Source organism: Hemicordylus capensis, chromosome 2 (assembly GCF_027244095.1).
Source record: "Hemicordylus capensis ecotype Gifberg chromosome 2, rHemCap1.1.pri, whole genome shotgun sequence".
NCBI lineage: Eukaryota > Metazoa > Chordata > Lepidosauria > Squamata > Cordylidae > Hemicordylus > Hemicordylus capensis.
The window spans coordinates 139564633-139574790 of record NC_069658.1 but is presented as its reverse complement, the minus strand read 5'-3'; the positions used below and the strand labels follow the sequence as shown (position 1 = coordinate 139574790).

General features: G+C 43.4%; 1 long non-coding RNA gene across 1 annotated transcript in view; it reads right to left on the bottom strand.

Annotated features, from left to right (window-relative positions):
• Positions 1–1483: 1483 nt before the first annotated feature.
• Positions 1484–10158, bottom strand: part of LOC128345040 (uncharacterized) — an 88788-nt gene continuing 80113 nt past the window's right edge. The window contains exon 3 of the long non-coding RNA XR_008316226.1: positions 1484–2444. This is a non-coding gene — a long non-coding RNA (uncharacterized LOC128345040). The remainder of the gene's footprint in view (positions 2445–10158) is intronic.

The following is a 10158-nucleotide window of genomic DNA, read 5'->3' as shown; positions in this document are numbered from 1 at the left end:
GAAACTGGATACGGCTTGGGAAGTTTGTCTCGACCGGACTTGGCTGCATGCTGTCGGCACAAGGGATGATGAATGTTGTTTTTTAGCAGTGAGTAGAAGACTGGTGACGTGATTTTTAGTGCAAGCCGAGAGCTCCCAGCTGGCAGGCATTCAAGGCTTATCAGCCCTCTGCAATAGGCGTTTGCTTCTCCTAATAGTCTCCAATTGATCCTGGCGTCTCGTGACACGCTGCTGTTGCGGAGTCAGCGGGGGCTGGTTGTATAGCTCTTCTTCAGATTGGTCTTTCGCAATTTCTGCTGCCTCAGGTTGTTGTGCCTGTTCTGAATCATTAACCACAGCTATTTCATGACCACTGACAGCCGGGCTCTGCCCCTCAGACACTCCTGCATCGCCTGGAAAGTTGACAGCTTCCCCTTCCTCCTCGCTGTCCAAGATCGAGGGCATGACAGGCGGCGGGGGGATGTGACATATAATACCCAGTTAACCCTGCTAACTTGGCAAAGAGGCACTTTTTAACGTGGTGATTCTCTTTATTTAGCAGGGGGAGAGTAACTGGCCCTATCCACCCCCAGCACAGTACCTCCACTGACTGTTGCTGGTGTCTATCTTATGTTTCTTTTTAGATTGTGAGCCCTTTGGAGACAGGGATCCATCTTATTTATTTATTATTTCTCTGTAAACCGTGCTGAGCCATTTTTGGAAGGGCGGTATAGAAATCGAATAAATAAATAAATAGATAGATAGATAGATAGATAGATAAATAAAACCAAGAAGTGTCGCTAACATAGGATCTCTGTATTACTAGCACACCCCACACACCACTTTCCCTCAAGGCTCCTTACTGCAGAGTAGTAGAGAAGACTGAGATGGTCTGAAAAGTACTTCTTGCCTGTCGTTTCTGGTGGACAATTTGGCTAATTAACTCACCTACTATATTATTATGTAGTGGGTGCTAGCTGTGGCATAACTTCCTTGTCTAGTTTTATGCATGCAATGAACTATTGTTTATGCAGAAAGAGCATTCAAACACACAATCCTCCATATGCAGACTGAAATAGGACAGCCCCAGGAATTCTATACTGTATGATTTATCTGGATGAATAGGCTGGTCCTAGGAGGAAGAAAGGCAAATCAGATAGCTGCTGTGGCTAAAGGCACAAGCCCCTGGGCTTCAGGAAAAGAAGTTGGCAACCTTAACAAAGAGTTCTGTGAATTCAGTAAAGGCAATGCCTATCTCTTTGGAGAGTCTAATTCTCTAATTCTAACCAAAGAAATACCCTAAACCTTTCTTTTGCAAGACACTTTTTGCCCAAGCCTGGAAAAGGCTGCACCCAGTTCCTAACAAGAGGCCCAGAGTTTCATAAGGTTATTTACAAAAGCAGACCTTTGGTTTCACCTGAACTAAGTTCACCCAATCAATCAGTTGACTTCAGGACAGGCAAGCTTGCACTGAACAGAGGGAGATGGAAACAAAGACTACAATTATATATGTGGTTGCTTTTATTAATAATCTAATATTATAAAAACTTAAAAATTGTATAAAAGTATGTTTTTATCTGGCTTTTCAGTCAAGTTTCCAGATGCGTAAAACAATTACGAGCTGACATATCATATGATATGGAGGTGTCCACTGATAACTGTGTTTTGGGAAAATGTTTTACAGAAAACAACAGATATTACTGGTTATGCACACCTCAGAGACCTGAGTGTAGTATATTTGGCTATATGAAGGGAAGAGGTCCTGGTAGTAAATTTGGAGTTGGTATCGATTCTGCTGGTGGCAGCAAGGGTGTGTATAGCATCATAGCTGCTGTAGTGAGCTTACTCTTCCATTGATGACAATGATAAAAGTGATGGTGATGGTGGGAACTGGTACCCATAATACCAAGGGGACTTGTCCTTCCATAACACAGATTAGTAGAAGGGCTGCTTTTGTGGACTGTCACAGTGTTACCATCACCAGCCAGCACCTGAATCTACCTGCAGCGCCTTCTGGCCTCATCTCTCTGCAAGCAAGAGCCCAGGACCTAGATAGCATCATCAACTGCCAGGGGCCAGAAAACTCTCATGTGTATCCCATGTATGTGTATGTGTAACCCATGTACTTTTGTGTTCGAATGTAACTGGGTTGGGGTTTTTTTAAAGTTACTCCTTATCAGTTACTCTTTATTAGATATGAAGAGATTAGGCCAATTGCATCTTGCTCTTCCCCACTGCTCATCAGCATTCAAAAAGGCCCCTGCTGAAACCACATCAGGATTACACTGCTGAACCTTGTTAAGCCTGTTGCTGAACAGAAAATATCCGTAGTTTTGCACCAGACTTTCCCTGTGAAAAGGGAAACCTTGGGAAACATTTCTCAACCTTGGATTCGAAGCCCATTGTGGCTGGGGATGATGTGAGTTGTGGTCCAAAATCATATGGGAACCCAAAGTGGAGAACTCCTGCAATAAGAAGAAGAAAAACACCCTTAGTAGGCAGATCAAAAGTATGTAACACTTAAATGTTATGGAGAAGGTTCTGCAGTTGAAATGAATTGTGTGGGGTGGGGAGTAGCTACTTTACTACTTAGAAATGTCGGAGCATGATACTATTATTCAATGAAATGCTTGATTTTGCAGGCTTGGGTGAAAAAAGGTTAAGGTATTTACTTTTTTAACTTATCCAGGGTGGATCAAAACAACAGAACACTTCGTTATAATTTGAAATATACATTCTTGTTTTTCCTCCAAAGCTATAATGTATTTCCATATACATAATATGTAATCCCGCAACCTCCAGACCTCAATTAGAACCAAAACAGCACATGTTACTGAATTTTCAGTTTCTGAATATCTTGGTGTTTTTGGAGTGAGAGGTGTGTGGGGAAACAAAAATAGGAAAACTTGCATCATCTACATGTGAAATGTGCTTTTGCGGGCTATTGGGAAATGCCTCGCTTTGAAGATCCTGTTTTATGCCACAGTGTGGATCTCTTGCCACCTGTCCACATAAGAGCAGTTGACTCCTTGAGCTGCTATTTTACCATGAACCCCTTATGCATTCACTGTGCTCAGTCCTCCATAAAGTTCTCCTGCACAATGGCATTGGAATGGCTGGGAACTGAAAAAGAGCACATGTGTGGCCTTGCAGAACTCCCATGCATTTCAGTGGGGCTTGCACAAGAGAACTTCATGGAGGACGGTGTCCATTTCTTTTTAAAGGGGTGCCTGTTTTTCACTATCGCGCTTTGGATGGTATGTATGGCACTCCAGTCTCATCTCTGTACACATGCATGATTTCTTGCAGGATCAATTGAGTGATTTCTTGTCAATCAACGAGAACATTCCTGGAAATCCAACTTGCTTTTAATGGTTGCAGAAACAGTCTCTTTTTGGCAAAAGGCACATGATAGCTTTTTCAGAGACCTGAAGGTGGTATGATGGAGCCACTGCTGTCCATGCTTTGCACAGTTATCCCACTATCATCATCTCTCTGCCCAGGTTTTCAGAGGAAGCAATTAAAAAACCTGGAAAACAGGCTTGACTAGAGAGGACGGTGGGATGAAGAAGAAAAAAGTATGTGTGTGTACATCAAGAAGATCACATTCAAATAAGCTGCAGGGCCAAATGTCCCACCTGGTATCAAACACCTGAGGGCACACTTTTGGTTTCCCACCCCCAACCACCAAAAAGACATATTCTGTCTCAGTTTTACAGTTCTGTGCATCAGTTTCCAAAGACCTCTGCAAGCCTTTCATTGCATAGGCCAAAGGCCATTGTGGCTGGGGATGATTAGGAACCCCTGGCCTAGAGTATCTTCAATAAGGGTGGGGCAAAACAGAGGATCTGCTGCTATTAAAGGCCCTACCTTGCTGCCTGCCAGCCTGCCTCCCACCCACCCCCGCCCTTCAGTGTGAGAAACATTGACCTGCTGCAAGCTTTTCACTCGATATGACAGCTGCTCCACTAAGAACTGCAGTCTGGAGCACCTCCATAACAGAATATCTATTTGATTTATTGTGGAGTACAGCAGGGGTACTTGCGCTACACTGATGACACCACTCTGATAGCGGAGAATGCAGATGATCTGCAAGCTTTAGTAATGACAGTCAAGAAGCACAGTGGAAAAATGGGACTACAACTAAATGTAAAGAAGACTAAACTAATGACAACAGGTTCAGCAACCAGCCTCAGAATTGGCAATGAAGACACTGAAGTGGTGGAGAGCTTCTGCCTTTTAGGATCGACCATCAACAGTAAAGGATCCAGCAGTCAAGAAATACACCGCAGACTAGCAGTTGGTAGGGTTGCAATGAAGGCCTTGGAAAGGATATTTAGATGCTGTGACGTGTCTATACCTACAAAGATCAGAATCATTCAGACAATGGTTTTACCCATGACACTCTATGGATGTGAAAGCTGGACTTTGAAGAAGCAAGACAGAAAAACTATTGATGCTTTTGAACTTTGGTGCTGGAGAAGACTTGAGAAGACCATGGACAGCCAGGAAAACAAATAAATGGATCATAGAACAAATCAATCCAGAATTTTCACTTGAGGTACAAATGACCAGGCTCAATCTATCATACTTTGGACACATTATGCAAAGACCCAGCTCCCTTGAGAAGTCCATAATGCTGGGGAAAGTTGAAGGAAAGAGAAGAAGAGAGCGACCAGCATCAAAGTGGATGGACTTGATTACGACAGCAATGAATGCACCACTGAGAGACGTTAAAGGCCAAGTTGAAAACAGATCATCCTGGAGAGAATCTATCTATGTGGTCACTAAGAGTCAACACTGACTTGACAGCACTTAATCAATCAATCATTCAACAGCAGGGGCCATATTGGGGATCCATATGGGCCTGATAAGGCTCCAGGTCTCTATGTTTGATGCCCTGGTATTCAGGGCCTTACAATATGTTTGAAGTCCTTGGGAAGTGATGTATCCTATTACCTTCAATGTTAATCAGAAGGATTGTCTGTCTACAGCCTAGTACCATTCTCTCTCACTCACTCTCTCAAAATCTGTAGCTTTTTTCTCCTGCAGAATCTTTGTCCCAGATCTTTAAGAGGGACTATTTATTTCACAAATGATGAAACCAAGGTCTACAGTGCTAGGCCTAGAGGGAGTGGATTGTTGCTGTACTTAAATTCCACAGCTCTGAGCTTTGTCTCTCTGACACAATCCCCCTGAGAAAGGAGAGTGTCTGGGATCTGATGGCGTGACAGGGAGTGCTTAGCAGACAGACAGAGAGGGCTATTGCAAAAGATAAGGGGTGGGTGTTGGAGATTTAAGAAAGCAGAGCAAAAGTATCTTGGGAGAATTTGACTTCTCCCAGTTTGCATTAAGATTTTAGGCCAAGTATCTGGATGAGGGTGACCAGATGCAAAGGCAAACAAGACTTCTGTATATAATACATGTATATACAAGTTAGGTCCCAACATTCCACCATCACACTCTAACACAGGGCTGCTCAACTTCACCCCTCCTCCAGAAGTTGGCCTACAATCCCCATCATCCCTGGCTATTGGCCACTGTGGCTGGTGATTATAGGAGTTGTAGTCCCCAAACAGCTGGAGGGGCCTACGTTGAGCAGGCCTGCTTAGCATAACCAAGAGATAGCACATGCAGGTAGGAGCAAGCTTGGTTCTTAATGGATGGCCAAGCCAGGGCTAAGGTTCACTCTAATGGTTAGCACTTCCCCTGCTAACTGAGCAAAGAGGCATCTTTTTAAGGTGGTGATTCTCTTTATTTAGCAGGGGGGAAGCAACAGGCCCTATCCATCCCCAGCGCACCATCTCTCCAGTGGCTGTTGCTGTCTATCTTATGTTTCTTTTTTAGATTGTGAGCCCTTTGGGGACAGGGAACCATTTAATTTAATTTATTTATTTGTATCTATGTAAACTGCTTTGGGAACTTTTGTTGAAAAGCAGTATATAAATATTCATCATAATATTCATCATAATGGCATCCTTGACTGAGCCCTGCTCCCATGTAAACAAATGGTTGGTATTCACTCTTACAGGAATAAGTAAAACACTGCACTTGAGGGCACTGTCATGGTGAGTGGCCTGGTCTTCTTGGCAAGCATCCCACAGGAAGATGAAATGTGTCTGTGTGTGCAGAGGAGATGAGAGGCAATTCTGGTCCAGAGGTCTTTGCAATACAGTATACATTTTGCTAACCTTTAACAATTGTGTAGAAGAGGGGATGTGGCATGTGTGTGGGGAAATGCACCAGCTGAAATTCCATCTCCTGCATAACAATTAAAAGTATGGGAGCCTAACCTCATTTGCCTTTGGTGAAGTTAATCTGGATGTCTCACAGACAATTAGTTCTTCCCCTTGTAAGCATCACTTGATGCAGGAATGAGCTGTGCTTCCATTTCAATATACTGGTAATTTTTGCTTAATTGTTTAAATATAATGGTGGCTATTATTCATTCATTATTCTATCTCATTGACTTTGTTGATTTTTTCCTAGTTTTTGTGATCATTCCCCCCCCCATTAAATTTTTAAAAATGTTTTATGATCCTCCACTGCAAGATATTGTGATGGCTTCAAAATGGTAGCTATAAGACAGAAAAACAGACCCACTAACCTAGATCTCTAGATCTATGTGCAATCATTCATATCATAACATAGATCTCTTGCATGTCCAAGAAGTCCCATTCATTTTGATATTTGCCTAGAAATCTCTCTCCACTAGGGAATTATGAGGACAAAATCCTTGGAGAGGTGAGACTCACTGCATGTCCTCTTGATTCTTGTCCATACCAACTGTTTTATAGCTGCTTCCCTCATACATCCAAAGACATGATCTTATGTAGATTTAACTAAAGGTTTATTCCACAACAACTCCATTTTCTCCTTATCCTTTCCCTCCTCTTTCGTTTCTCACCCCTCCCCCACACTCTCTATAGGAACTGCACTGGGGCAAATGTCCAAACAACGAAATACAAAAGATTACTGGACAGAATACAACACTGACTTATTAAGTCAAGTGGTTTGCAGAGGTAAATGTTTCCTTGAGGGAAGGGAAGGTTCTAAAGCCCCTCCAGAAATCTCTGAAAGAGGCTATGGTGAAATATCTTCTGGGGAGGGGGGAATCCCTTGAACCTGTCAATTGTAGCAACTTTCTCCCCATTTCAAATAATAGAGATGTTGGAAGCTGCCATATACTGAGACATTGGTCCAGGTCGTTCGGCATTGCCAACAGTGAATGGCAGCAGCTATCCAACGTTTCAGACAGGGGCATTCCCTACCCTACATAGAGATACTGGGATGGAGTCTGGGACCTTCTGCATATAGAGCATGTCCCCTACCATTGAGTTTCAACTCCTCTCCAATCCACCATATTTGGGAAAGATACCTGAGCACATGGTGGTAAACCAGTTCAGATTTTCTTGGCTATATCAGATTGTTTAGATCCTTTGAAATCTGGTTTTATGCCTGGTTTGGAACCGAATTTGCCTTGGTCACCCTTGTGAGTGACCCACATTGCGAGATAGGTGAAGGAGTGCAACCCTGTTATTTTTATTAGTTAGTATTTAGAATTATGTATATACCACTTATCAATAAAAAGTTCACAAACCTGTTTACATAACAGAGAAATCGGGGGGGGGGGTCCTGTCCCAAAAAGGCTCAGAATTTTTTAAACATACACACATAGACACAAGATACAAGCAACCACTACTGAAAGAGAGTCTATGGTGGGTTGAATAGGGTCTGCTTTTCTCCCCCTGCTAAGTATAAGAGAACCAGCATTTGCTCACATTCATGGAGGACAGGTCTATCAATGGCTTCTAGTCTGGTGGCTATAGGCCACCTCCAGCCTCAGAGGCAAGATGCCTCTAAATACCAGCTGCAAGGAGAGGGGACATGCCTTCAGCTCTTGCCTGTGGGCTTCTCATAGATATCTGGTGGGCTACTGTGTGAAACAGAATGCTGGAGTATATAGGGTTTGGGCCTGATCCAGCAGGGCTGTTCTTATGTTCTTATAGACTGGATGAGAATGGACAAACAGAAGCACCATCCATGCAAAACAGAGGTTGGGATGGGATTGTGGTGAGCTAGAACCTCGTGTTCAGCCTGTATTGGACAGCATGTTTTGCACTCCCCCAAAGCACAATTTGGGAGTACTCCTAGATCCAGCCATTTTCCTGGATGTTCAGGTGACAGTGGTGGCCAGGAGTGCTTATTATGAGCTTTGCCTTATATACCAACTGCACTGTTTCTTGGAGAAAGCAGACCTGACCTTAATCATTCATGCTCTCGTCATGTCCAAGTTAGACTGCTGTGATGAGCTCTTTGTGGAACTGCCCTTGAAGACAGCTGGGAAGCTTCAATTGGTTCAAAATGTGACTGCCAGAGTTTTGACTGAAGCTGGTAGATCAGATCACATTACATTACATTACATTGGAAACTGCCTTATACCAAGTCAGACCACCCAGTTCAGTACTGATTGGCAATGATTGACAGTGGATCTCCAAAGTTTCAGGCAGGAGTCTCTCCCAGCCCTACCTGGGGGTACTAGGGATTGAATCTGGGACCTCAGTGGTAGAGCAAAGCAGATGCTCTACCACTGAGTGTTCACATGCAGTCATCCATTCAAATGCAAACCAGGGTGGATCCTGCTTAGCAAAGGGACAATTTATGCTCACTGCTGCAAGACTAACTCATCTCCCCTAAGATTACACTGATCCTGCAATATGATGATGATTGACTGATGATCTATTATTGCCTAAGCACCCAAAAATAAGACACTATACAAATGAACCGCTTTCACTGGTTATAAATTTGCTTCTGGGCTGAATCCCAGGTGCTGGTTTTCACTTTTAAAGCCCTAACCACCTGGGACCAGAATATTTGGGACCACATGGGACCACTGCTCTGGGCTCCTTGGAGGAAGAGCAGGATATAAAGGTAAAAATAAATTAAATAAATAAAATTTCAAGAATCACCTCCCCCAATACAAGCCTGCCCAGAGAACTCCACTCCACTTCATTGGGCATTCAGGGGATGGATACCAGAGACAGAACCTATTCAGTTGTGGCATTCAGAATCTGGATTCTGGAACTGTCTTCCAGGAGCGTCCTGCCTGGCCTTCTCACCGCCTGCTTTTTAGAAGACTGCTGTTTCAGGAGACTTTCCTAAAAAAACCCCACTAACAAACCTGCCCAGAGTTATGAATTTGTGCTGCTGCTCTTTTTTATATTTAAAGCCTTTTCAAAAAGTTTATTTTATATAATCTGAGTTTGTTTTCAGCTATTGTTTCTGTTAATAGTTATTTATTATCGTGTATTGTTTTATTTTCATCTATTTTAAGTCATCTTGAGCATCTCCTAGAAAGGCTGTTTTGAAATTTTGAACTAAAAGGCTGCGTTCTCAAACTCACAAGGATCTTGGCCAAAACATTAATCAGGATCAGCGAGCCCCATGGAGCTGCTTGTGAGAATTTCAGGGCAATTCTGGTCAAACCGATCTGACTGACGAACATTTAACCAGGATCCTTGTTATCGATCCTGTTTACATGCTGGTTAATTGAAGCTGTTTGACTAGGATTGCCCTGAAATTCTGACAGTGAGGTCATGCATACGACCAATGAGGTCATGCATACGACAGTGAGGTCATGCATACGGTGGGCGGACTGCGGGGAAGGCAGGAGCTGGCCTGCCTTCCCTGGCAGACGAGCAGCTGCTATCCTCCCCTCCACCATGCCCCGCACTCACATGAGCAGCGGCGCAGCAAAGGGAGACCCTAGAAGGACTTCCCTCTCCCACTTCCCAGGGTGCCCCGGGGCACGAGAGTGGCGGCAGCTCTCATTGGAGCAGCCACCACACTTGGCACAGCCACTCCTCCCCCCCCCACCCCTGGCTTGCTGCCAGAAATAATAAAATAATAATAATAATAATAATAATAATAATAATTATTATTATTATTATTATTATTATTATTAATTCAATTTCTATACTGCCCTTCCAAAAATGGCTCAGGGCGGTTTACATAGAGAAACAATAAATACATAAATGAAATGGTTCCCTGTCCCTGAAGGGCTCACAATCTAAAAAGAAACATAAGATAGGCACCAGCAACAGTCACTGGAAGTAGTGTGCTAGGGATGGATAGGGCCAGTTACTCTCCCCCTGCTAAATAAAGAGAATCACCACATTA